This window comes from Salvelinus namaycush, unplaced genomic scaffold (genome assembly GCF_016432855.1).
Source record: "Salvelinus namaycush isolate Seneca unplaced genomic scaffold, SaNama_1.0 Scaffold877, whole genome shotgun sequence".
NCBI classification, from domain to species: domain Eukaryota; kingdom Metazoa; phylum Chordata; class Actinopteri; order Salmoniformes; family Salmonidae; genus Salvelinus; species Salvelinus namaycush.
The window spans coordinates 27899-51614 of NW_024061616.1; the positions used below are offsets into that span (position 1 = coordinate 27899).

Consider the following 23716-nt stretch of genomic DNA (forward strand, 5'->3'; position numbering starts at 1 on the left):
TTTCGACAATACAACTGCTTCCTCGAATAGTGTTTGACTCCCCTCTCCAGCCCTAACCTCTCCACAGTTGCACTCCGCCACTCTCTTTCTGCATCCACCACAAAAATTCCTTTCCTTCTCTCCATCACATTCCCTCGCATAGTGTCCTTGATTGCCACACTTAAAACACTTAAATTCCGGGCAGTCTTTAACTATGTGCCCGGGTTGAATACACATACGACACACTCTGACCTGTTTGTCATGGATGACTCTGAAATATTCTGCTCCCTCCAACGTCTCAATTCTTGTAGAATAAGGTAATGATGTCACTTTTTCTGTGAACTTGACCTTGCAGAAACGTGTCCCGTCAACCACCTCTGTTCCTGGCCAAACTCTCCTCCTTATCTCCGAGACAGCCGCCACTCCCCAGCTACTCAGCTTGCCCAGTATCACACCGTCTTCTACATATACTGGGAGATTCATGAACGACACCACCACTTCCTTCACATTAATATCTCTCGCCAGAATCTTTGTATCCTTTATTCTTAATCCATCCATTAGACGTTCTTTTCCTTTTTCATTTCTCATCGTAATTTCGTACTTCTTCTCCCCTTTCATTCGGCATCCCACCACCTCTCCACACACCTCCTTAATTGCTCTTAGTAGTTCCATTGTCGTCACCTTGTCTTCTCCTTCCAACTCAATTGCCACCGTGTATTCCTTGCCATATTTCATTTCTTCTTTATCTTCATTTTTCTTCCGTTGCGCCTTTTCGTTGTCTTTGTCCATTCCGTTTGTCTTTTCCATGTTGTCCGTCATAGTAAAAAAATGAATCCAAAAAACTCTCCCCCAAGCAGAAAAACTGCAAGGGGGAAGACTAACCAAACTTAAAACTATTCAACTGAAGAAAATAATAAATTATATTGCAAAAACCAATTAATTAACAAAAATAGCTCTCGAGCAAACACTCTCCAGCAAACACTCACTCACAGCTCAGACACTCGCACCTGTCGTCACTTCTCCAATCAGGAAATGCGCATTCAGGCTGGTATGGCCGTAAGCGAAGGTACATCTCTTGGTACACCATATAAAGTCAAAGTGAGTCTGATAAACAGACATTGCATTCTCACCAATTAGATAAGCAGCTTGAACTTTGGCTCACTCAAAAAGTGGAAGAAATTACATATACTGTAGCCATCACTTTTTAGCACAGATAGTTGGATGAAATACAAACAAACCTTGCTAACATTTCTAAGCGAGGGCACATATTTCAGCCTTGTGGGAAAAAACGGACAAATACAATGACTTCTGACAAATACATCATCAGCAACAGTTTCCCATGCAGCTATCCTACTAGCCACAATAAATACACAAAAGCTCTGGATGTTGAAAACCTATTGCATTGTTCTGTGCTAAGGAGGAACGCATGTATGGACAATTTCATATTGGAAGCGCATGGGCGCGTATGACACATCATGACCGGGGGGGGGTTAGAGTGGCTTCTCAACTATCTCTTGATTGAAGTACCAGCGTGGCATAAATACAATGCTGCATTTCGCAACATAATGTTTCGACAAAATGCCAACAATAGTTTTGCTACAAACAAATGTTTCCACCTTTCGATTGGTCCACAAAGTCTCTTTCACAACTGACTTCAAAGATCTCCATAAGCACAGTCGGTTGACTCAAGTCATCCTTAAGCCTGCCGCCAAGCAACAGTTTATCATTAACAAAGATATCAGGGTAAAGCACAAACGACCACTACCATAAATTTTGAAAAAACAACCACTACCATAAATTTTGCATTCGAGATTCCCACATTTGGAAAATTCAAAAGGGGTCAGCCCAGCCAGAGTGGAATGGCTGAGCCCCACACTGGGTCAACCACCTTCTTGATCACAGCATATCTTCTGCTTAGTGGAGGAAAAGTCTCTCCAGTGCCAACATTTTCCGCTAACGGTAACCACTTTGTGTTCTGATAATATCATATCACATCGACCTGCGTTAAATGCCGTTTAGGAATGCACTTGCACACAGAGTAGGTGAAAAAGTAGTTTATTTTGTTTACTAGATTATATCAGTGAACCACTAGATTCCCATCATGCAACACTGTCGAAAAAATCACCAATTACTTTTTAATATCTTAACCTATCTGATATCACAAATGTTTGCGATATGACGAAATACAATCACATTCAGACACACACACACACACAGACAAATGCATGAAACCAATTGATTTATTATCGATAACATCTCAGATTCTCTTGTGCTTTTGATTTACTCCATAAAAGAAGGGTTGTAATTCCAACATGGAAAACACAGGGCCATCAGACACCAGTCCAGTTCCACTCCTCACCAGCATTATTTCCTTTGATCATTTGAACAGGGCGAGGGAGCACAGAGCACACACAAGCTGCATTCAGTAACAATATTCTTATTTGTCTTATAAAAGGCAGTTGCTCCCTGACAACACAAGGAACTTTGATCGTATTAAAAGGGCAGGGGAGACTAGCCCATAGAAGCTGCATTTAGTCAATTCAGCATCAAATGCTTACTACAAGGCAGTGTTGCTGATGAAATAATGCCACACCCCCTAGTGGACAAAAGGCTTACAGCACCTGGTATTCCCAGGCGGTCTCCCATCCAAGTACTAACCAGGCCCGACCCTGCTTAGCTTCCGAGATCAGACGAGATCGGGCATATTCAGGCTGGTATGGCCGTAAGCGAAGGTACATCTCTTGGTACACCATATAAAGTCAAAGTGAGTCTGATAAACAGACATTGCATTCTCACCAATTAGATAAGCAGCTTGAACTTTGGCTCACTCAAAAAGTGGAAGAAATTACATATACTGTAGCCATCACTTTTTAGCACAGATAGTTGGATGAAATACAAACAAACCTTGCTAACATTTCAAAGCGAGGGCACATATTTCAGCCTTGTGGGAAAAAACGGACAAATACAATGACTTCTGACAAATACATCATCAGCAACAGTTTCCCATGCAGCTATCCTACTAGCCACAATAAATACACAAAAGCTCTGGATGTTGAAAACCTATTGCATTGTTCTGTGCTAAGGAGGAACGCATGTATGGACAATTTCATATTGGAAGCGCATGGGGCGCGTATGACACATCATGACCGGGGGGGGGTTAGAGTGGCTTCTCAACTATCTCTTGATTGAAGTACCAGCGTGGCATAAATACAATGCTGCATTTCGCAACATAATGTTTCGACAAAATGCCAACAATATTTTGCTACAAACAAATGTTTCCACCTTTCGATTGGTCCACAAAGTCTCCTTCACAACTGACTTCAAAGATCTCCATAAGCACAGTCAGTTGACTCAAGTCATCCTTAAGCCTGCCGCCAAGCAACAGTTTATCATTAACAAAGACATCAGGGTAAAGCTCAAACGAGCACTACCATAAATTTTGCAATCGGATTCCCACATTTGGAAAATTCACAAGGGGTCAGCACAGCCAGAGTGGAATGGCTGAGCCCCACACTGGGTCAACCACCTTCTTGATCACGGTATCTCTTCTGCTTAGTGGAGGAAAAGTGTCTCCAGTGCCAACATTTTCCGCTAACGGTAACCACTTTGTGTTCTGATAATATCATATCACATCGACCTGCGTTAAATGCCGTTTAGGAATGCACTTGCACACAGAGTAGGTGAAAAAGTAGTTTATTTTGTTTACTAGATTATATCAGTGAACCACTAGATTCCCATCATGCAACACTGTCGAAAAAATCACCAATTACTTTTTAATATCTTAACCTATCTGATATCACAAATGTTTGCGATATGACGAAATACAATCACATTCAGACACACACACACACACAGACAAATGCATGAAACCAATTGATTTATTATCGATAACATCTCAGATTCTCTTGTGCTTTTGATTTACTCCATAAAAGAAGGGTTGTAATTCCAACATGGAAAACACAGGGCCATCAGACACCAGTCCAGTTCCACTCCTCACCAGCATTATTTCCTTTGATCATTTGAACAGGGCGAGGGAGCACAGAGCACACACAAGCTGCATTCAGTAACAATATTCTTATTTGTCTTATGCATAAAAGGCAGTTGCTCCCTGACAACACAAGGAACTTTGATCGTATTAAAAGGGCAGGGGAGACTAGCCCATAGAAGCTGCATTTAGTCAATTCAGCATCAAATGCTTACTACAAGGCAGTGTTGCTGATGAAATAATGCCACACCCCCTAGTGGACAAAAGGCTTACAGCACCTGGTATTCCCAGGCGGTCTCCCATCCAAGTACTAACCAGGCCCGACCCTGCTTAGCTTCCGAGATCAGACGAGATCGGGCATATTCAGGCTGGTATGGCCGTAAGCGAAGGTACATCTCTTGGTACACCATATAAAGTCAAAGTGAGTCTGATAAACAGACATTGCATTCTCACCAATTAGATAAGCAGCTTGAACTTTGGCTCACTCAAAAAGTGGAAGAAATTACATATACTGTAGCCATCACTTTTTAGCACAGATAGTTGGATGAAATACAAACAAACCTTGCTAACATTTCTAAAGCGAGGGCACATATTTCAGCCTTGTGGGAAAAAACGGACAAATACAATGACTTCTGACAAATACATCATCAGCAACAGTTTCCCATGCAGCTATCCTACTAGCCACAATAAATACACAAAAGCTCTGGATGTTGAAAACCTATTGCATTGTTCTGTGCTAAGGAGGAACGCATGTATGGACAATTTCATATTGGAAGCGCATGGGGCGCGTATGACACATCATGACCGGGGGGGGGGTTAGAGTGGCTTCTCAACTATCTCCTGATTGAAGTACCAGCGTGGCATAAATACAATGCTGCATTTCGCAACATAATGTTTCGACAAAATGCCAACAATATTTTGCTACAAACAAATGTTTCCACCTTTCGATTGGTCCACAAAGTCTCCTTCACAACTGACTTCAAAGATCTCCATAAGCACAGTCAGTTGACTCAAGTCATCCTTAAGCCTGCCGCCAAGCAACAGGTTTATCATTAACAAAGACATCAGGGTAAAGCTCAAACGAGCACTACCATAAATTTTGCAATCGAGATTCCCACATTTGGAAAATTCGCAAGGGGTCAGCACAGCCAGAGTGCAATGGCTGAGCCCCACACCTGGGTGAACCACCTTCTTGATCACGGTATCTCTTCTGCTTAGTGGAGGGAAAAGTGTCTCCAGTGCCAACATTTTCCGCTAACGGTAACCACTTTGTGTTCTGATAATATCATATCACATCGACCTGCGTTAAATGCCGTTTAGGAATGCACTTGCACACAGAGTAGGTGAAAAAGTAGTTTATTTTGTTTACTAGATTATATCAGTGAACCACTAGATTCCCATCATGCAACACTGTCGAAAAAATCACCAATTACTTTTTAATATCTTAACCTATCTGATATCACAAATGTTTGCGATATGACGAAATACAATCACATTCAGACACACACACACACACACAGACAAATGCATGAAACCAATTGATTTATTATCGATAACATCTCAGATTCTCTTGTGCTTTTGATTTACTCCATAAAAGAAGGGTTGTAATTCCAACATGGAAAACACAGGGCCATCAGACACCAGTCCAGTTCCACTCCTCACCAGCATTATTTCCTTTGATCATTTGAACAGGGCGAGGGAGCACAGAGCACACACAAGCTGCATTCAGTAACAATATTCTTATTTGTCTTATGCATAAAAGGCAGTTGCTCCCTGACAACACAAGGAACTTTGATCGTATTAAAAGGGCAGGGGAGACTAGCCCATAGAAGCTGCATTTAGTCAATTCAGCATCAAATGCTTACTACAAGGCAGTGTTGCTGATGAAATAATGCCACACCCCCTAGTGGACAAAAGGCTTACAGCACCTGGTATTCCCAGGCGGTCTCCCATCCAAGTACTAACCAGGCCCGACCCTGCTTAGCTTCCGAGATCAGACGAGATCGGGCATATTTTTTTATTTTTTTTTTTATCTTTTATTATGAAAAAACACATAATATTTACAACATTCAATCAATAATAAAAAAGGATGAACAATTCATCCTTTTACAAAATCAAAAAAATCAAAAATAAATAAAATAAAACCTATTAAAAAACACAATCATCCACTAAATCCACTTAATAATGAAATACAAGTTTCCCATTTGACAGAATTTCAATAAAAGTACTCCCCCACACAAACAATTTTTCAAAATTTCCTCCACCGTATCTATATATTATCTCTATATCTCTCTCTAATATGCTCCTAAAAAAACCTTCCACACTCACAATTTTCCCTTCATAATGACCTAAATTTCTTCTTAATCTTATCGCATATCTAGCATGACTTAGTATAAAATTCACCAAATTAAAATTTAAAACTTTACTTTTCCCATTTACACCAAAAAGAAACAACCTCCTCCACTCCACCCCAGTAAAAATCTCTTCTCCCCAATGTTTTACTAAAAGCCCTTTTAAAAACTCGTGAAAGTCTTTCAACCTACTACATTCAATAAAAAAGTGCATCAAATTTTCCACCCCCGTACCACAAATATCGCATTCTCTTTTAATATCCCTATTTATTTGATGCAAAACCACATTTGTAAAAATCCTATTATGTTTCAATTTAAAATCATTGTCTTCACATTCTATAAAATTATATTTTACATTTACATTCTTCCATATTGATTTTACATCCATGTTTGGAAACACCCTAGACCACACTTTCTCCGCAGCAGGACTTTTTATCTCTTTTAAAATACATTTTCTATAAACCATTTTAACTTTTAGCCCTGATAAATCATGTTTCTCCCCATTACTTTCATAATATAAAACTGGTAAAGCCCTAGATCTTTTGACCACCTCTTTGTTTATTAAAATCACCCACTCCCCGGGAATACATCCTAATATTTTCTTGTACATATTCTCCACAGTAGTTTTACTTATTTCTTCATCTACTTCAACCACATTGTCATATATAGCCTGAAATGGAAGAAACCCAGGAATTACCTCATATGCTATGTCACCTATCTGCCTCATCCCAGCCCTCATAAAATATTTACAAAACAACATCATATTATTGCACTTTATCTTTGGATTTAAAAATATCGGCTGATTTAAAATATTTTCTAAACTGGTACATTCATAATAAATATTTGGTAAAAACCGCCCCCAAGCCTCAAACACTTCTCTGTAAAACAAAGGTATATTACCTAACATTTCCTTCTTCATACTCATCAATAAACCATTGTCCCCCATCCTCCCAACCTCCTGCAAATACTCTTTAAAAAACCTTTTCCACCCATAATCCAATTCACCAAATAAATATTTCCGTACCATTTTTACTCTAATTGCTGTTTTCCTTACACTTAAATCTACCAACTTCAAACCCCCCTCCTCATAACCTGCAATCAAAGTTTTAAAAGCTATTCTCACCCCCTTCCCTTCCCATAAAAAATCAACTACAATTTTATTCATTTCAGATAAAACCCATTCTGGCATATCCAAAACATTCATTACATAAATAAATATTGACATCAACAATGAATTTATGACAATTACTTTCCCTTTTAATTTCAAAGACCTCCCCCTCCACATATTTACCACCTTTCTAACTTTATTTATTACACCACTCCATGTCAAATCCCTAGCTTCCATTTCTTTCACCCCTAAAAACACTCCTAATACCTTAAAATAATCTTTAACCACTTTAAAAGGAAAATTCCCCTCATTAATCTTCCCAATATACATTACTACTGACTTCTCCATGTTAACCTTTGCACCCGATGCTTGTCCATATACTTTAAAACACTCCATCACCCTTTTTACACTACCCTCATCTCTAACTGTTATAGTGGTATCATCTGCGTATTGATGTATCAAACTAAAACCTCCTTGCGGAGTCTCTACACAATTTATAAGATTATCTCTTTTAAGAAATGCTGCTAAAGGTTCTACCGATAAAACGAATAATAAAGCTGATAAAGGACACCCCTGTCTCACAGATCTCTCAAGAATAAAAGAATCGGTTAAAACCCCATTACATTTCACCCTACTTTTTGCCTTCTTATATAATAATTTTATCCATCCTATTATTCTATTACCAAAACCATATTTATCCATTACCCTAAACATAAAATCATGTTCCACCCTATCAAAAGCTTTATTTAAATCTATGCTTAAAACAATTCCCCCCATCTTATCATGATTCATTTTATTTATCACATCTCTAATTGTATTAATTGTATCCGCAATATCTCTACCAGGCACACTATAATTCTGTGTAGGTGCTATAATATCATTTAAAACTTGCTTCATTCTATTTGCCAGTATCTTTGCTAAAATCTTATAATCCGAATTTAATAAACTAATTGGCCTATAATTCTCCAATTTTAATTTACTCCCCTTATTTTTATATAAAATCGTTATCAGTCCTGTCACCATAGATTCAGAAATACTATCATTATCCTCCATATATTGATAAACTTCCAATAAAATAGGTGCTAAAAAACTGGCATATATTTTATAAAACTCTGCAATTATTCCATCTACTCCAGGACTCTTATTTACTTGTAAACCCTTAATCGCATCTTTAACTTCAGTCAATGTTATCTTCCCATCACACATTTGTTTATCCTCTACATTAATTTGCACATCCACACTATCCAATATCTCCTTTACACACCCCTCATCCACCTCCCCTTTCTTAAATAAATCCTTATAAAAATTCTGCACTGTTTCTAAAACCTCTACATAATCATTGACAACTTCACCCTTTATATTTTCGATCTCTCTAATATATGTTCTCCTCTGTTTATTCTTCTCTAATCCAAGAAAAAATGAAGTACATTTCTCCCCCTCCAAAACATACTTTGCCTTACTTCTTATAATTGCACCCTTACACTTATCTATTTCATATTTAGTCAATTGTGCTTTTAATTCCAAAAACTTTCCTATATTATAATTAGGTTCACTGTCACACTTCCTCATTTCTTTATCCAATTTAGCCCTCAACTCATTTTCTTCTCTTTTCATCCTACCTCTCTTTTTCCTTGCATATCCTATACTAAAAACTTTTATTTTTTCCTTAACCTTATCCCACCATGAACACTTATCATTCTCTTTCTGCTTATCCTCCATTTCACATGCTATCAAAGATTTAAGTTGTTTCCCATATTCCTCATCTCCCAAATACCCTGCATTCATACACCATATTCCACCCCCTGTTCTTTCCTTATCTAATCCCACTGAAAATGTTAAACCTGCATGATCACTAAAAGTTGTAAAAACATACTTAATATCTTTCATAAAATTCCTTAAACCTTCTTTTACTAAAACCAGATCTATCCTCGTTTGTTTCAAATCCCCTAAAACCACCTGCCTTCTAGAAAATTCTCTTTTTTCTGGATTTTCCTCTCTCCATATATCAATTATTCCTTTTTCTAACATCATCTTCTTTAAAACCCCCCTAGATACATCACTTCTAAAAATAGCTCCTCTTGTCATATCCAGTCTATCCATTTTAACATTAAAATCCCCAACTACAATACAGTTTCCCTCACACCATTTCCCTATTTCTAAAAATAAATCTTTGCGCTCTATTTCAGTATTAGGCGCATAAATATTTATAATTCTAAAAACCATACTCATATATTCAAAATCTACAATTAAAATCCTCCCATTATTATCATTATATATCTGTTTCACATTATCCACCACATCCCTCCTCAATAAAATAGCAACCCCACTTGAATTCCCTCTGCCGTTGTTTACATAAATAAAATCCCTCCATATTTTTTTAACTTCTAAAACACATACATTATCCCAGTGCGTCTCTTGAATACATAAAATATCTGACTTCTTCATTTTTATTATTCTATTAAATTTTCCCATTGTCCTCAATCCATTTGCATTTATTGACATTATATTTACCATTCTAATAAATAATAAAATGATAAAATATAATTTCATTTTCCTCTACCTGTTATCCAGTTTCTTTCCTCTTCCACCCTTTCTCTCCCCCTCTTCCCGCCGCTTTCCTCTTCCTGTATCCTTCCCTCGTTCTTTCAATCTTTTCTCCATCCTCCGTATCCGATATCTCTTCCAAGTCCATGTTTTCCAGCCAACTCACCCTCTTGACATCCACATCCGTTGTGCTCCCCGTATTCATCTCCGTTTCTTGTATAGTCGTTGTGCTCCCCGTGCTCATCACCGTCTCTGGTATTGTCATCAACTCCATAACCCCCTCCATTTCTTCACCCCCCGAGCTACTTGTTAGTGCTGTGCCTTCCCCCAAAACCTGTGAGTCCCCCGTGCTTCCCCCCATTCCACTCCCCCCCTCCTCCTGAAAACTCCCTCTTCTTACTTCTGAGTCCATACTGCTCCCAATTTCATTTATCTTCTGGTCCTTCTTCCTTCTTCCTTCCTCCGTCTCTCCACCCTCCACCACGTCCTCTCCTCCATCTTCTTCTCCTTCTTTCGACAATACAACTGCTTCCTCGAATAGTGTTTGACTCCCCTCTCCAGCCCTAACCTCTCCACAGTTGCACTCCGCCACTCTCTTTCTGCATCCACCACAAAAATTCCTTTCCTTCTCTCCATCACATTCCCTCGCATAGTGTCCTTGATTGCCACACTTAAAACACTTAAATTCCGGGCAGTCTTTAACTATGTGCCCGGGTTGAATACACATACGACACACTCTGACCTGTTTGTCATGGATGACTCTGAAATATTCTGCTCCCTCCAACGTCTCAATTCTTGTAGAATAAGGTAATGATGTCACTTTTTCTGTGAACTTGACCTTGCAGAAACGTGTCCCGTCAACCACCTCTGTTCCTGGCCAAACTCTCCTCCTTATCTCCGAGACAGCCGCCACTCCCCAGCTACTCAGCTTGCCCAGTATCACACCGTCTTCTACATATACTGGGAGATTCATGAACGACACCACCACTTCCTTCACATTAATATCTCTCGCCAGAATCTTTGTATCCTTTATTCTTAATCCATCCATTAGACGTTCTTTTCCTTTTTCATTTCTCATCGTAATTTCGTACTTCTTCTCCCCTTTCATTCGGCATCCCACCACCTCTCCACACACCTCCTTAATTGCTCTTAGTAGTTCCATTGTCGTCACCTTGTCTTCTCCTTCCAACTCAATTGCCACCGTGTATTCCTTGCCATATTTCATTTCTTCTTTATCTTCATTTTTCTTCCGTTGCGCCTTTTCGTTGTCTTTGTCCATTCCGTTTGTCTTTTCCATGTTGTCCGTCATAGTAAAAAAATGAATCCAAAAAACTCTCCCCCAAGCAGAAAAACTGCAAGGGGGAAGACTAACCAAACTTAAAACTATTCAACTGAAGAAAATAATAAATTATATTGCAAAAACCAATTAATTAACAAAAATAGCTCTCGAGCAAACACTCTCCAGCAAACACTCACTCACAGCTCAGACACTCGCACCTGTCGTCACTTCTCCAATCAGGAAATGCGCATTCAGGCTGGTATGGCCGTAAGCGAAGGTACATCTCTTGGTACACCATATAAAGTCAAAGTGAGTCTGATAAACAGACATTGCATTCTCACCAATTAGATAAGCAGCTTGAACTTTGGCTCACTCAAAAAGTGGAAGAAATTACATATACTGTAGCCATCACTTTTTAGCACAGATAGTTGGATGAAATACAAACAAACCTTGCTAACATTTCTAAAGCGAGGGCACATATTTCAGCCTTGTGGGAAAAAACGGACAAATACAATGACTTCTGACAAATACATCATCAGCAACAGTTTCCCATGCAGCTATCCTACTAGCCACAATAAATACACAAAAGCTCTGGATGTTGAAAACCTATTGCATTGTTCTGTGCTAAGGAGGAACGCATGTATGGACAATTTCATATTGGAAGCGCATGGGCGCGTATGACACATCATGACCGGGGGGGGGTTAGAGTGGCTTCTCAACTATCTCTTGATTGAAGTACCAGCGTGGCATAAATACAATGCTGCATTTCGCAACATAATGTTTCGACAAAATGCCAACAATGTTTTGCTACAAACAAATGTTTCCACCTTTCGATTGGTCCACAAAGTCTCTTTCACAACTGACTTCAAAGATCTCCATAAGCACAGTCAGTTGACTCAAGTCAACCTTAAGCCTGCCGCCAAGCAACGGTTTATCATTAACAAAGACATCAGGGTAAAGATCAAACGAGTACTACCATAAATTTTGCAATCGAGATTCCCACATTTGGAAAATTCGCAAGGGGTCAGCACAGCCAGAGTGCAATGGCTGAGCCCCACACTTGGTGAACCACCTTCTTGATCACAGGTATCTCTTCTGCTTAGTGGAGGAAAAGTCTCTCCAGTGCCAACATTTTCCGCTAACGGTAACCACTTTGTGTTCTGATAATATCATATCACATCGACCTGCGTTAAATGCCGTTTAGGAATGCACTTGCACACAGAGTAGTGAAAAAGTAGTTTATTTTGTTTACTAGATTATATCAGTGAACCACTAGATTCCCATCATGCAACACTGTCGAAAAAATCACCAATTACTTTTTAATATCTTAACCTATCTGATATCACAAATGTTTGCGATATGACGAAATACAATCACATTCAGACACACACACACACACACAGACAAATGCATGAAACCAATTGATTTATTATCGATAACATCTCACATTCTCTTGTGCTTTTGATTTACTCCATAAAAGAAGGGTTGTAATTCCAACATGGAAAACACAGGGCCATCAGACACCAGTCCAGTTCCACTCCTCACCAGCATTATTTCCTTTGATCATTTGAACAGGGCGAGGGAGCACAAAGCACACACAAGCTGCATTCAGTAACAATATTCTTATTTGTCTTATGAATAAAAGGCAGTTGCTCCCTGACAACACAAGGAACTTTGATCGTATTAAAAGGGCAGGGGAGACTAGCCCATAGAAGCTGCATTTAGTCAATTCAGCATCAAATGCTTACTACAAGGCAGTGTTGCTGATGAAATAATGCCACACCCCCTAGTGGACAAAAGGCTTACAGCACCTGGTATTCCCAGGCGGTCTCCCATCCAAGTACTAACCAGGCCCGACCCTGCTTAGCTTCCGAGATCAGACGAGATCGGGCGTATTCAGGCTGGTATGGCCGTAAGCGAAGGCACATCTCTTGGTACACCATATAAAGTCAAAGTGAGTCTGATAAACAGACATTGCATTCTCACCAATTAGATAAGCAGCTTGAACTTTGGCTCACTCAAAAAGTGGAAGAAATTACATATACTGTAGCCATCACTTTTTAGCACAGATAGTTGGATGAAATACAAACAAACCTTGCTAACATTTCAAAGCGAGGGCACATATTTCAGCCTTGTGGGAAAAAACGGACAAATACAATGACTTCTGACAAATACATCATCAGCAACAGTTTCCCATGCAGCTATCCTACTAGCCACAATAAATACACAAAAGCTCTGGATGTTGAAAACCTATTGCATTGTTCTGTGCTAAGGAGGAACGCATGTATGGACAATTTCATATTGGAAGCGCATGGGGCGCGTATGACACATCATGACCGGGGGGGGTTAGAGTGGCTTCTCAACTATCTCTTGATTGAAGTACCAGCGTGGCATAAATACAATGCTGCATTTCGCAACATAATGTTTCGACAAAATGCCAACAATGTTTTGCTACAAACAAATGTTTCCACCTTTCGATTGGTCCACAAAGTCTCTTTCACAACTGACTTCAAAGATCTCCATAAGCACAGTCGGTTGACTCAAGTCATCCTTAAGCCTGCCGCCAAGCAACGGTTTATCATTAACAAAGAAATCAGGGTAAAGCACAAACGACCACTACCATAAATTTTGCAATCGAGATTCCCACATTTGGAAAATTCGCAAGGGGTCAGCCCAGCCAGAGTGGAATGGCTAAGCCACACACTGGGTGAACCAACTTCTTGATCACGATATCGCTGCTGCTTAGTGGAGGGCAAGTCTCTCCAGTGCCAACATTTTCCGCTAACGGGAACCACTTTGTGTTCTGATAATATCATATCACATCGACCTGCGTTAAATGCCGTTTAGGAATGCACTTGCACACAGAGTGGTGAAAAAGTAGTTTATTTTGTTTACTAGATTATATCAGTGAACCACTAGATTCCCATCATGCAACACTGTCGAAAAAATCACCAATTACTTTTTAATATCTTAACCTATCTGATATCACAAATGTTTGCGATATGACGAAATACAATCACATTCAGACACACACACACACACACACACAGACAAATGCATGAAACCAATTGATTTATTATCGATAACATCTCAGATTCTCTTGTGCTTTTGATTTACTCCATAAAAGAAGGGTTGTAATTCCAACATGGAAAACACAGGGCCATCAGACACCAGTCCAGTTCCACTCCTCACCAGCATTATTTCCTTTGATCATTTGAACAGGGCGAGGGAGCACAGAGCACACACAAGCTGCATTCAGTAACAATATTCTTATTTGTCTTGTAAATAAAAGGCAGTTGCTCCCTGACAACACAAGGAACTTTGATCGTATTAAAAGGGCAGGGGAGACTAGCCCATAGAAGCTGCATTTAGTCAATTCAGCATCAAATGCTTACTACAAGGCAGTGTTGCTGATGAAATAATGCCACACCCCCTAGTGGACAAAAGGCTTACAGCACATGGTATTCCCAGGCGGTCTCCCATCCAAGTACTAACCAGGCCCGAGCCTGCTTAGCTTCCGAGATCAGACGAGATTGGGCGTATTTTTTTTTTTTTTTTTTTTTTTTTTTTTTTTTTTAATTATAAAAAATTCTTGTTTTACAATATTTACAAATTCAATATGCAAAAACCATTTCAATCAATACATTTCTAAACATAGGCAGGCAAACAATTCACCCCCTATCAAATCAAAAAACCCAAAGAAATTAAAATACCAGAATTATACAACCAATGCATACAAGACTTTATTAAGACAAATTCCACAAAAAAAATAAAATAAATAAATAAAAATAAATAAAAAATAATATCTCCAACACTTTACACATCAAAACCCATACACCAAACCACCATCCTCCCCCACAGTAATAAATCCACAATCCTTCATAAACACCCTCTCAAAATCCTCCTGCTTAGACCTATACATCAAATCTACATCCTTCCTTATCAATCCTTCAAATACCTTCCACACTGTCACCCTCTTTCCCTCAAACCTTGCCAAGTTCCTCCTAGAATATACCGCATACCTTGCATGTGATAGCATAAAATTCAACAATACAATATTCACCCCCCTCACATGCTGACCCACTCCAAACAATACCAACCACCTCCAATCAACCCCACCTATTATCTCTTCTCCCCAGTACCTTTCTAACATTTCCCTCAACCTCACATAAAACCCCGCCACATCAACACATTCAAACATCATGTGCATCAGATTTTCATCCTCATCTCTACATACATCACACACACGAGACACTGACCTGTCTACCTGATGTAACACCACCTTAGTAAAAACACGGTTGTGCCTCAACATAAAGTCAAAATGGGTACATTCTAGACTGTTGAGCCTCACTACCATGTTTTCCCACAACGTCTCAACTTCCATCCCTGGAAAAACTTGCCTCCACACTTTCTCCGATGCCGGCGCTCTGACCTTCCTGGTAATAATCGCCCAGTATAAGGCCCTCACCTGAGTAGAGGATAAGGCTTGCATGGTTTCTCCACATTTCACCTTCATCTCAGGCAAGGTCTCTAAGACTCCATTACTCGAATGATTGTCCAGCAGCCTCACCCACTCCCCTGGAACACACTCCTTTATCCTCTCATACATTCGCAACACCGTCCCTTTTCTGACATCTTCATCTATACCCCAGACAGTATCTACGATCGCCTGATCAGGCAGGAACCCCGGCACCACCTCATACCTAAAGTCCCTCACTCTTATCATGCCTGCCTTCATTATTACCTTACTCTCCATCATCTTTCCCTCTGATTTCAGCATTGGGTTCAGAAAAACTGGTATATTCAAAATCACCCCTATAGAGTCACACTCATAACTTACCTGCGGTAAGAACTCTGCCCAGGCCCTGAACACCTCCTGGTAAAACTCAGGCACCTCTGCATACATGCTAGGCTTAAAACACATTAACAACCCGTAATCCCCACAACCTCCACTCCTATGCAACCAATGTCTGAAAAACTCCTTCCACCCCTGACCCTCCTCCCCATACAAAAACCGTTGCACTCTCTTAACCCTCATGGCTTTTAACTTCACTTCCAGATCTATTAATCTCAACCCACCCCTATCATAATTTGCTATCATCACATCGTGAGCAATCTTCACCCCCTTCCCACCCCACAGGAAATCAGACACTAAATTATTAATTCCCTTCAGAACCCATTCCGGCATGTCCATAACCCCTAAGGTATACACACATTTGGACATCAACAATGCATTCACCACCACCACTTTCCCCCTCAATTTTAATTTCCTTTGTTTCCAACAATTTAAAGTCGTCTTTATTTTATTAATCACCCCTGTCCAAGTTAAGTCCCTCGCCTCCCGCTCATCTACCCCAATATTCACACCTAAAATTCTCACATGCCCCTTAACAGTCTTAAAAGGAATGTTACATGTACTTATAACATTATCATCAGCACATAACATTTGTGACTTTTCTACATTCACCTTAGCCCCAGAAGCTCTCCCATACACATCAAAACACTTCATCAGACAATTCACACTCTCTCCATCCCGCACAGTACATGTGGTATCATCAGCATAATGATGCATTACACTGACGCCTCCCCCCGGGAGGTCCACTCCATGCACTCCTCCATCACGCTTTACAAACGCCGCTAAAGGCTCTACTGAGATGCTGTATAGCAATGCAGACAATGGACAACCCTGCCTAACAGACCTGCCCAGGGGAAAGGAATCAGTTAGCACACCATTACATTTAACGACACTGCAAGCTGACCCATACAAAAGCTTCACCCATTCTTTAAGACGAGGCCCGAACCCAAATCTTGCCAAAGCCTCTAATAGGAACCGATGCTCCACCCGATCAAAAGCTTTATTCAGATCTAGACAGAGCACCGCCCCTCCCACTTCCTGCATCTGCTTCACTACATCTCGGATAGTGCAGAGGGTGTCCACTACATCCCGCCCTGGAACTCCATAGGCCTGAGTAGGTGCTATGATGCTTCCCATCACCTTATTCAACCTATTTGCCATTATCTTAGCTAGCACCTTATTGTCTGAGTTCAAAAGGGTTATTGGTCTGTAGTTCTCTAATTTCAGTCTGCTCCCCTTCCCTTTATATAACATAGTCAACACACCCATAGCTAAAGATTCAGGGACTACCCTCTTCTCCTCCATACACACATACACACGCAGCATCAGTGGGGCCAGTATGTCCCTAAACTCTCGGTAAAATTCTGCAGTCAGACCATCTGAACCCGGGCTCTTATTTAAGTTCAGGCCCAAGATAGCAGCTTTAATCTCTGCCAATGTAAAATCAGCATCACACATCTCTGCATCCTCAGTCGACACCCTAGCCTCCACTGCTTCTAACACTCTTCTCATACTCACTTCATCTACCCCGCCCGACGTAAATAAGCCCTTATAAAAGGAATGCACTGTATTTAAAATTCCTTCCAGATCTGTCACCCTCTCCCCTCTCTCATTTAACAGCTCTGTTAGAAAACTCCTTTCCTGCATCCTCCTTTCTAACCCCAGGAAAAAAGCAGTATTCTTCTCCCCATCCACCACATACTGTGCTCTACTCCTCACCACTGCCCCCATACACCTGTGCCTCTCTACTACCCTCAACTCCTCCCTCACCCTCAGGTACTCTGTAACATCATAGCCTGGACAGTTTTCTACCTTTTCTAATTCCAATAACAGGCGGGATTTAAGAATCCTCTCCTCCCTCCTCCTTAACACATTTGCCTGTCTTGCACTAGATATTGCCAGCCTCTTGAACTCCCCTTTTAATCCTTCCCACCACACACTCACATCAGACTCAAATAGAGGATCTGACACGGCGTCTTTCACACACTCTTTCACTGCTGCCTTAAACCCCTCATCCTTCAGCAGACTGGCATTAAGACACCACAAACCCCCCCCCCTCCCCTCCCCTGATGCACCCAGCCGGAAAAGCAGAGCATCATGGTCACTAAAAAATGTCTGAGAATACTCTACCCCCGCAACCAAGTGCGCAACCTCTCTATGAGCGAGACACAAATCTATACGTGACTGCTTGAGCTCACCCCTCACCACTTGTCTTCGAGAGAACACCCGCTTATCTGGATTCCTCTCCCTCCATATATCCACCCAATCCTCATCCCGCATTAGCCTTACTAGCGCTCCCCTAGATGAGTCAGAGCCAAAATGTGCGCTACTTGAGGCATCTAGCCTATCCATCCATACATTAAAATCTCCCACAAGCAGACAGTTCTTCCCACATAATCCCCCCATTGACATAAACATAACCCTCCTATCAATTTCTTTATTAGGAGCATACACATTGTATAACGAGTACTCTACATCTTGATAAGTGAAACCCACTCTCACCATTCGACCCACAGTGTCAGCACATAACAAATTTATATTAGACACAACATTGTGTTTTACCAAAATAGCTACCCCACATGCCCGCACAGTACCATTACTTACGTATATTTGTCCATTCCATCTCTGCCTTACATTGTCCATATACGGCTCAGTCCAATGAGTCTCCTGAAGACATAGTATGTCCGCAGAAAAGGCTTCCAACACTAGCTCTAGCTTTTCTTTGCTACGAAGTCCATTAGTGTTGATAGATACAACTCTCACCATTATGAATATAAAGAGGAGGGGATGAATCCAGTCCTTCCTGAATGATCTTTTACCTTTTTTTTTTCCTGGTAATCATGTTCCTTTTACTCTCCCTCCGCAGAGATTGTATGTGCTCCTTCTCTTCCTCCGTCAGCTCTTCTTCCGACCCTTTTCGTTTATAAGAGTCATCCCTTGCAGGATCCACCTCCCTAGAGTAGCCTCCCTGGACTTCAGACCCAGTCAGGATCTCCACTTCACCTGCAGAACCCGAAGCCAATGCCTCTCCATGTGCTTCTTTTTCAAACCACTCTACCCCCCCCTCTCCACGAGGAACGCCCTCCAACTCCACATCATCCAGGCTTGAACTTATCCCTCCATCCTTTAATGCCTCCTTTCCTACAGGACAAGGCCCCGTCTCTGCTTCATCCTCCGACTGCCTCTGGTCTTCTTCGCCCTCCCTCTCTCCCTGGGACTGCTCGCTCATGCCGATCTCATCCCCCGTTCCTTCCATCTCGCTCTCCTCCATGACACTATTTCCGCTGAAGACCTGTGATGCCAAGTCATGAGCATCTTCACCATGGGAACATGAGCACTGCACAACACTCCTCCCGCATCCAACACAACCGCGCTCTCTTCTCCCATTGCACTCTCGTGCGTAATGCCCCTGCTCACCACACTTATGACATGCGAAATCAGGGCACTCACGTAGCACGTGCCCTGGCTGGATACACAGCCTACAGACCTTCACCTGACGATCGTGTATTACTCTAAAATACTCAGCCCCTTCCATCGTTTCAAATTTGGCCGAATATGGCAGCGAGCGCACAGTGTCTGTGAACTTTACTTTGCAGAAGCGCGTCCCATCGGCAACTTCCGTCCCTGGCCAGTAGCGCCTTTTCACCGGTGATACAGCAGACACACCCCATGCTCTTAGCCGTTCTGTGATGTCCTCGTCTGTAATATATACTGGGAGGTTTAAGAAGGATACAACCATCTCATCCAGCGAAAGATCCTTTCCCATGATTCGACAGCTCCGGATTTTAAATCCATCCATCAGTTTTTCCTTCCCTCTCGCACTTGATAGCGTCACTTCATATCGTTTTTCATCTTTGACCCGACATCCGCAGACCAGTCCACAAACTTCTTTAATCCCTCTCAATAGCTCCATCATTGTAATTTTCTCCTCTCCCATAATTTCCACAGCCACTGTTAAATTCTTTTCATACCTTTGCTTGTGTCTTGTTGTAGCGCCATTTTCCATGTTTCCTTTGTTCGTCATCTTTTTACCAGCGTGGGTCCAAGCCATTGTATCCATCCTCAAAAACGACAGGAGGAAAGTCCCCCAAACAGCAATATGCTGTCGGGGAACAACCCCAAACTATAACTCAAACTTAATCAATTCACAAAAAGGAGATTGTACTTCAAAAAGCCCAAAAACTCAAACACAAACTCTCTGGAGCAAACACTCAGACTCAGCGCAATCACTCACACCTGTGTCAATTACCCAACAACAGGTGCGTATTCAGGCTGGTATGGCCGTAAGCGAAGGCACATCTCTTGGTACACCATATAAAGTCAAAGTGAGTCTGATAAACAGACATTGCATTCTCACCAATTAGATAAGCAGCTTGAACTTTGGCTCACTCAAAAAGTGGAAGAAATTACATATACTGTAGCCATCACTTTTTAGCACAGATAGTTGGATGAAATACAAACAAACCTTGCTAACATTTCAAAGCGAGGGCACATATTTCAGCCTTGTGGGAAAAAACGGACAAATACAATGACTTCTGACAAATACATCATCAGCAACAGTTTCCCATGCAGCTATCCTACTAGCCACAATAAATACACAAAAGCTCTGGATGTTGAAAACCTATTGCATTGTTCTGTGCTAAGGAGGAACGCATGTATGGACAATTTCATATTGGAAGCGCATGGGGCGCGTATGACACATCATGACCGGGGGGGTTAGAGTGGCTTCTCAACTATCTCTTGATTGAAGTACCAGCGTGGCATAAATACAATGCTGCATTTCGCAACATAATGTTTAGACAAAATGCCAACAATGTTTTGCTACAAACAAATGTTTCCACCTTTCGATTGGTCCACAAAGTCTCTTTCACAACTGACTTCAAAGATCTCCATAAGCACAGTCGGTTGACTCAAGTCATCCTTAAGCCTGCCGCCAAGCAACGGTTTATCATTAACAAAGAAATCAGGGTAAAGCGCAAACGACCACTACCATAAATTTTGCAATCGAGATTCCCACATTTGGAAAATTCGCAAGGGGTCAGCCCAGCCAGAGTGGAATGGCTGAGCACCACACTGGGTGAACCAACTTCTTGATCACAGTATCTCTTCTGCTTAGTGGAGGGCAAGTCTCTCCAGTGCCAACATTTTCCGCTAACTTGAACCACTTTGTGTTCTGATAATATCATATCACATCGACCTGCGTTAAATGCCGTTTAGGAATGCACTTGCACACAGAGTGGTGAAAAAGTAGTTTATTTTGTTTACTAGATTATATCAGTGAACCACTAGATTCCCATCATGCAACACTGTCGAAAAAATCACCAATTACTTTTTAATATCTTAACCTATCTGATATCACAAATGTTTGCGATATGACGAAATACAATCACATTCAGACACACACACACACACACACACAGACAAATGCATGAAACCAATTGATTTATTATCGATAACATCTCACATTCTCTTGTGCTTTTGATTTACTCCATAAAAGAAGGGTTGTAATTTCAACATGGAAAACACAGGGCCATCAGACACCAGTCCAGTTCCACTCCTCACCAGCATTATTTCCTTTGATCATTTGAACAGGGCGAGGGAGCACAAAGCACACACAAGCTGCATTCAGTAACAATATTCCTATTTGTCTTGTAAATAAAAGGCAGTTGCTCCCTGACAACACAAGGAACTTTGATCGTATTAAAAGGGCAGGGGAGACTAGCCCATATAAGCTGCATTTAGTCAATTCAGCATCAAATGCTTACTACAAGGCAGTGTTGCTGATGAAATAATGCCACACCCCCTAGATGACAAAAGGCTTACAGCACATGGTATTCCCAGGCGGTCTCCCATCCAAGTACTAACCAGGCCCGAGCCTGCTTAGCTTCCGAAATCAGACGAGATTGGGCGTATTCAGGCTGGTATGGCCGTAAGCGAAGGCACATCTCTTGGTACACCATATAAAGTCAAAGTGAGTCTGATAAACAGACATTGCATTCTCACCAATTAGATAAGCAGCTTGAACTTTGGCTCACTCAAAAAGTGGAAGAAATTACATATACTGTAGCCATCACTTTTTAGCACAGATAGTTGGATGAAATACAAACAAACCTTGCTAACATTTCAAAGCGAGGGCACATATTTCAGCCTTGTGGGAAAAAACGAACAAATACAATGACTTCTGACAAATACATCATCAGCAACAGTTTCCCATGCAGCTATCCTACTAGCCACAATAAATACACAAAAGCTCTGGATGTTGAAAACCTATTGCATTGTTCTGTGCTAAGGAGGAACGCATGTATGGACAATTTCATATTGGAAGCGCATGGGGCGCGTATGACACATCATGACCGGGGGGGTTAGAGTGGCTTCTCAACTATCTCTTGATTGAAGTACCAGCGTGGCATAAATACAATGCTGCATGTCGCAACATAATGTTTCGACAAAATGCCAACAATGTTTTGCTACAAACAAATGTTTCCACCTTTCGATTGGTCCACAAAGTCTCTTTCACAACTGACTTCAAAGATCTCCATAAGCACAGTCGGTTGACTCAAGTCATCCTTAAGCCTGCCGCCAAGCAACGGTTTATCATTAACAAAGAAATCAGGGTAAAGCGCAAACGACCACTACCATAAATTTTGCAATCGAGATTCCCACATTTGGAAAATTCGCAAGGGGTCAGCCCAGCCAGAGTGGAATGGCTGAGCACCACACTGGGTGAACCAACTTCTTGATCACAGTATCTCTTCTGCTTAGTGGAGGGCAAGTCTCTCCAGTGCCAACATTTTCCGCTAACTTGAACCACTTTGTGTTCTGATAATATCATATCACATCGACCTGCGTTAAATGCCGTTTAGGAATGCACTTGCACACAGAGTGGTGAAAAAGTAGTTTATTTTGTTTACTAGATTATATCAGTGAACCACTAGATTCCCATCATGCAACACTGTCGAAAAAATCACCAATTACTTTTTAATATCTTAACCTATCTGATATCACAAATGTTTGCGATATGACGAAATACAATCACATTCAGACACACACACACACACACACACAGACAAATGCATGAAACCAATTGATTTATTATCGATAACATCTCACATTCTCTTGTGCTTTTGATTTACTCCATAAAAGAAGGGTTGTAATTCCAACATGGAAAACACAGGGCCATCAGACACCAGTCCAGTTCCACTCCTCACCAGCATTATTTCCTTTGATCATTTGAACAGGGCGAGGGAGCACAAAGCACACACAAGCTGCATTCAGTAACAATATTCTTATTTGTCTTGTAAATAAAAGGCAGTTGCTCCCTGACAACACAAGGAACTTTGATCGTATTAAAAGGGCAGGGGAGACTAGTCCATAGAAGCTGCATTTAGTCAATTCAGCATCAAATGCTTACTACAAGGCAGTGTTGCTGATGAAATAATGCCACACCCCCTAGTGGACAAAAGGCTTACAGCACCTGGTATTCCCAGGCGGTCTCCCATCCAAGTACTAACCAGGCCCGACCCTGCTTAGCTTCCGAGATCAGACGAGATCGGGCATATTTATTTTTATTTTTTTTTATTTTTTTATTATAAATTTTTTTCAATTACAATATTTT

The 23716-nt window shown here is 41.0% G+C and overlaps 4 non-coding genes and 7 pseudogenes across 4 annotated transcripts; all 11 read right to left on the reverse strand.

Moving 5' to 3' along the window:
- Positions 1-1746: 1746 nt before the first annotated feature.
- On the reverse strand, positions 1747-1900 carry LOC120043135 (annotated as a pseudogene).
- Positions 1901-2588: 688 nt separating this feature from the next.
- LOC120043156 lies at positions 2589-2707 on the reverse strand. The gene has a single exon (XR_005476326.1). It is a non-coding gene; the product is annotated as a 5S ribosomal RNA (ribosomal RNA).
- Positions 2708-3391: 684 nt separating this feature from the next.
- LOC120043132 lies at positions 3392-3538 on the reverse strand (annotated as a pseudogene).
- Positions 3539-4230: 692 nt separating this feature from the next.
- Positions 4231-4349, reverse strand: LOC120043157. Its single transcript, XR_005476327.1, has one exon. It is a non-coding gene; the product is annotated as a 5S ribosomal RNA (ribosomal RNA).
- Positions 4350-5036: 687 nt separating this feature from the next.
- On the reverse strand, positions 5037-5185 carry LOC120043180 (annotated as a pseudogene).
- Positions 5186-12210: 7025 nt separating this feature from the next.
- On the reverse strand, positions 12211-12352 carry LOC120043188 (annotated as a pseudogene).
- A 693-nt stretch (positions 12353-13045) lies between these two features.
- Positions 13046-13164, reverse strand: LOC120043145. The gene has a single exon (XR_005476319.1). It is a non-coding gene; the product is annotated as a 5S ribosomal RNA (ribosomal RNA).
- Positions 13165-13841: 677 nt separating this feature from the next.
- LOC120043128 lies at positions 13842-13995 on the reverse strand (annotated as a pseudogene).
- Positions 13996-21070: 7075 nt separating this feature from the next.
- Positions 21071-21220, reverse strand: LOC120043190 (annotated as a pseudogene).
- A 697-nt stretch (positions 21221-21917) lies between these two features.
- Positions 21918-22036, reverse strand: LOC120043169. The gene has a single exon (XR_005476338.1). It is a non-coding gene; the product is annotated as a 5S ribosomal RNA (ribosomal RNA).
- Positions 22037-22716: 680 nt separating this feature from the next.
- Positions 22717-22866, reverse strand: LOC120043191 (annotated as a pseudogene).
- Between the last annotated feature and the right edge of the window lie 850 nt (positions 22867-23716).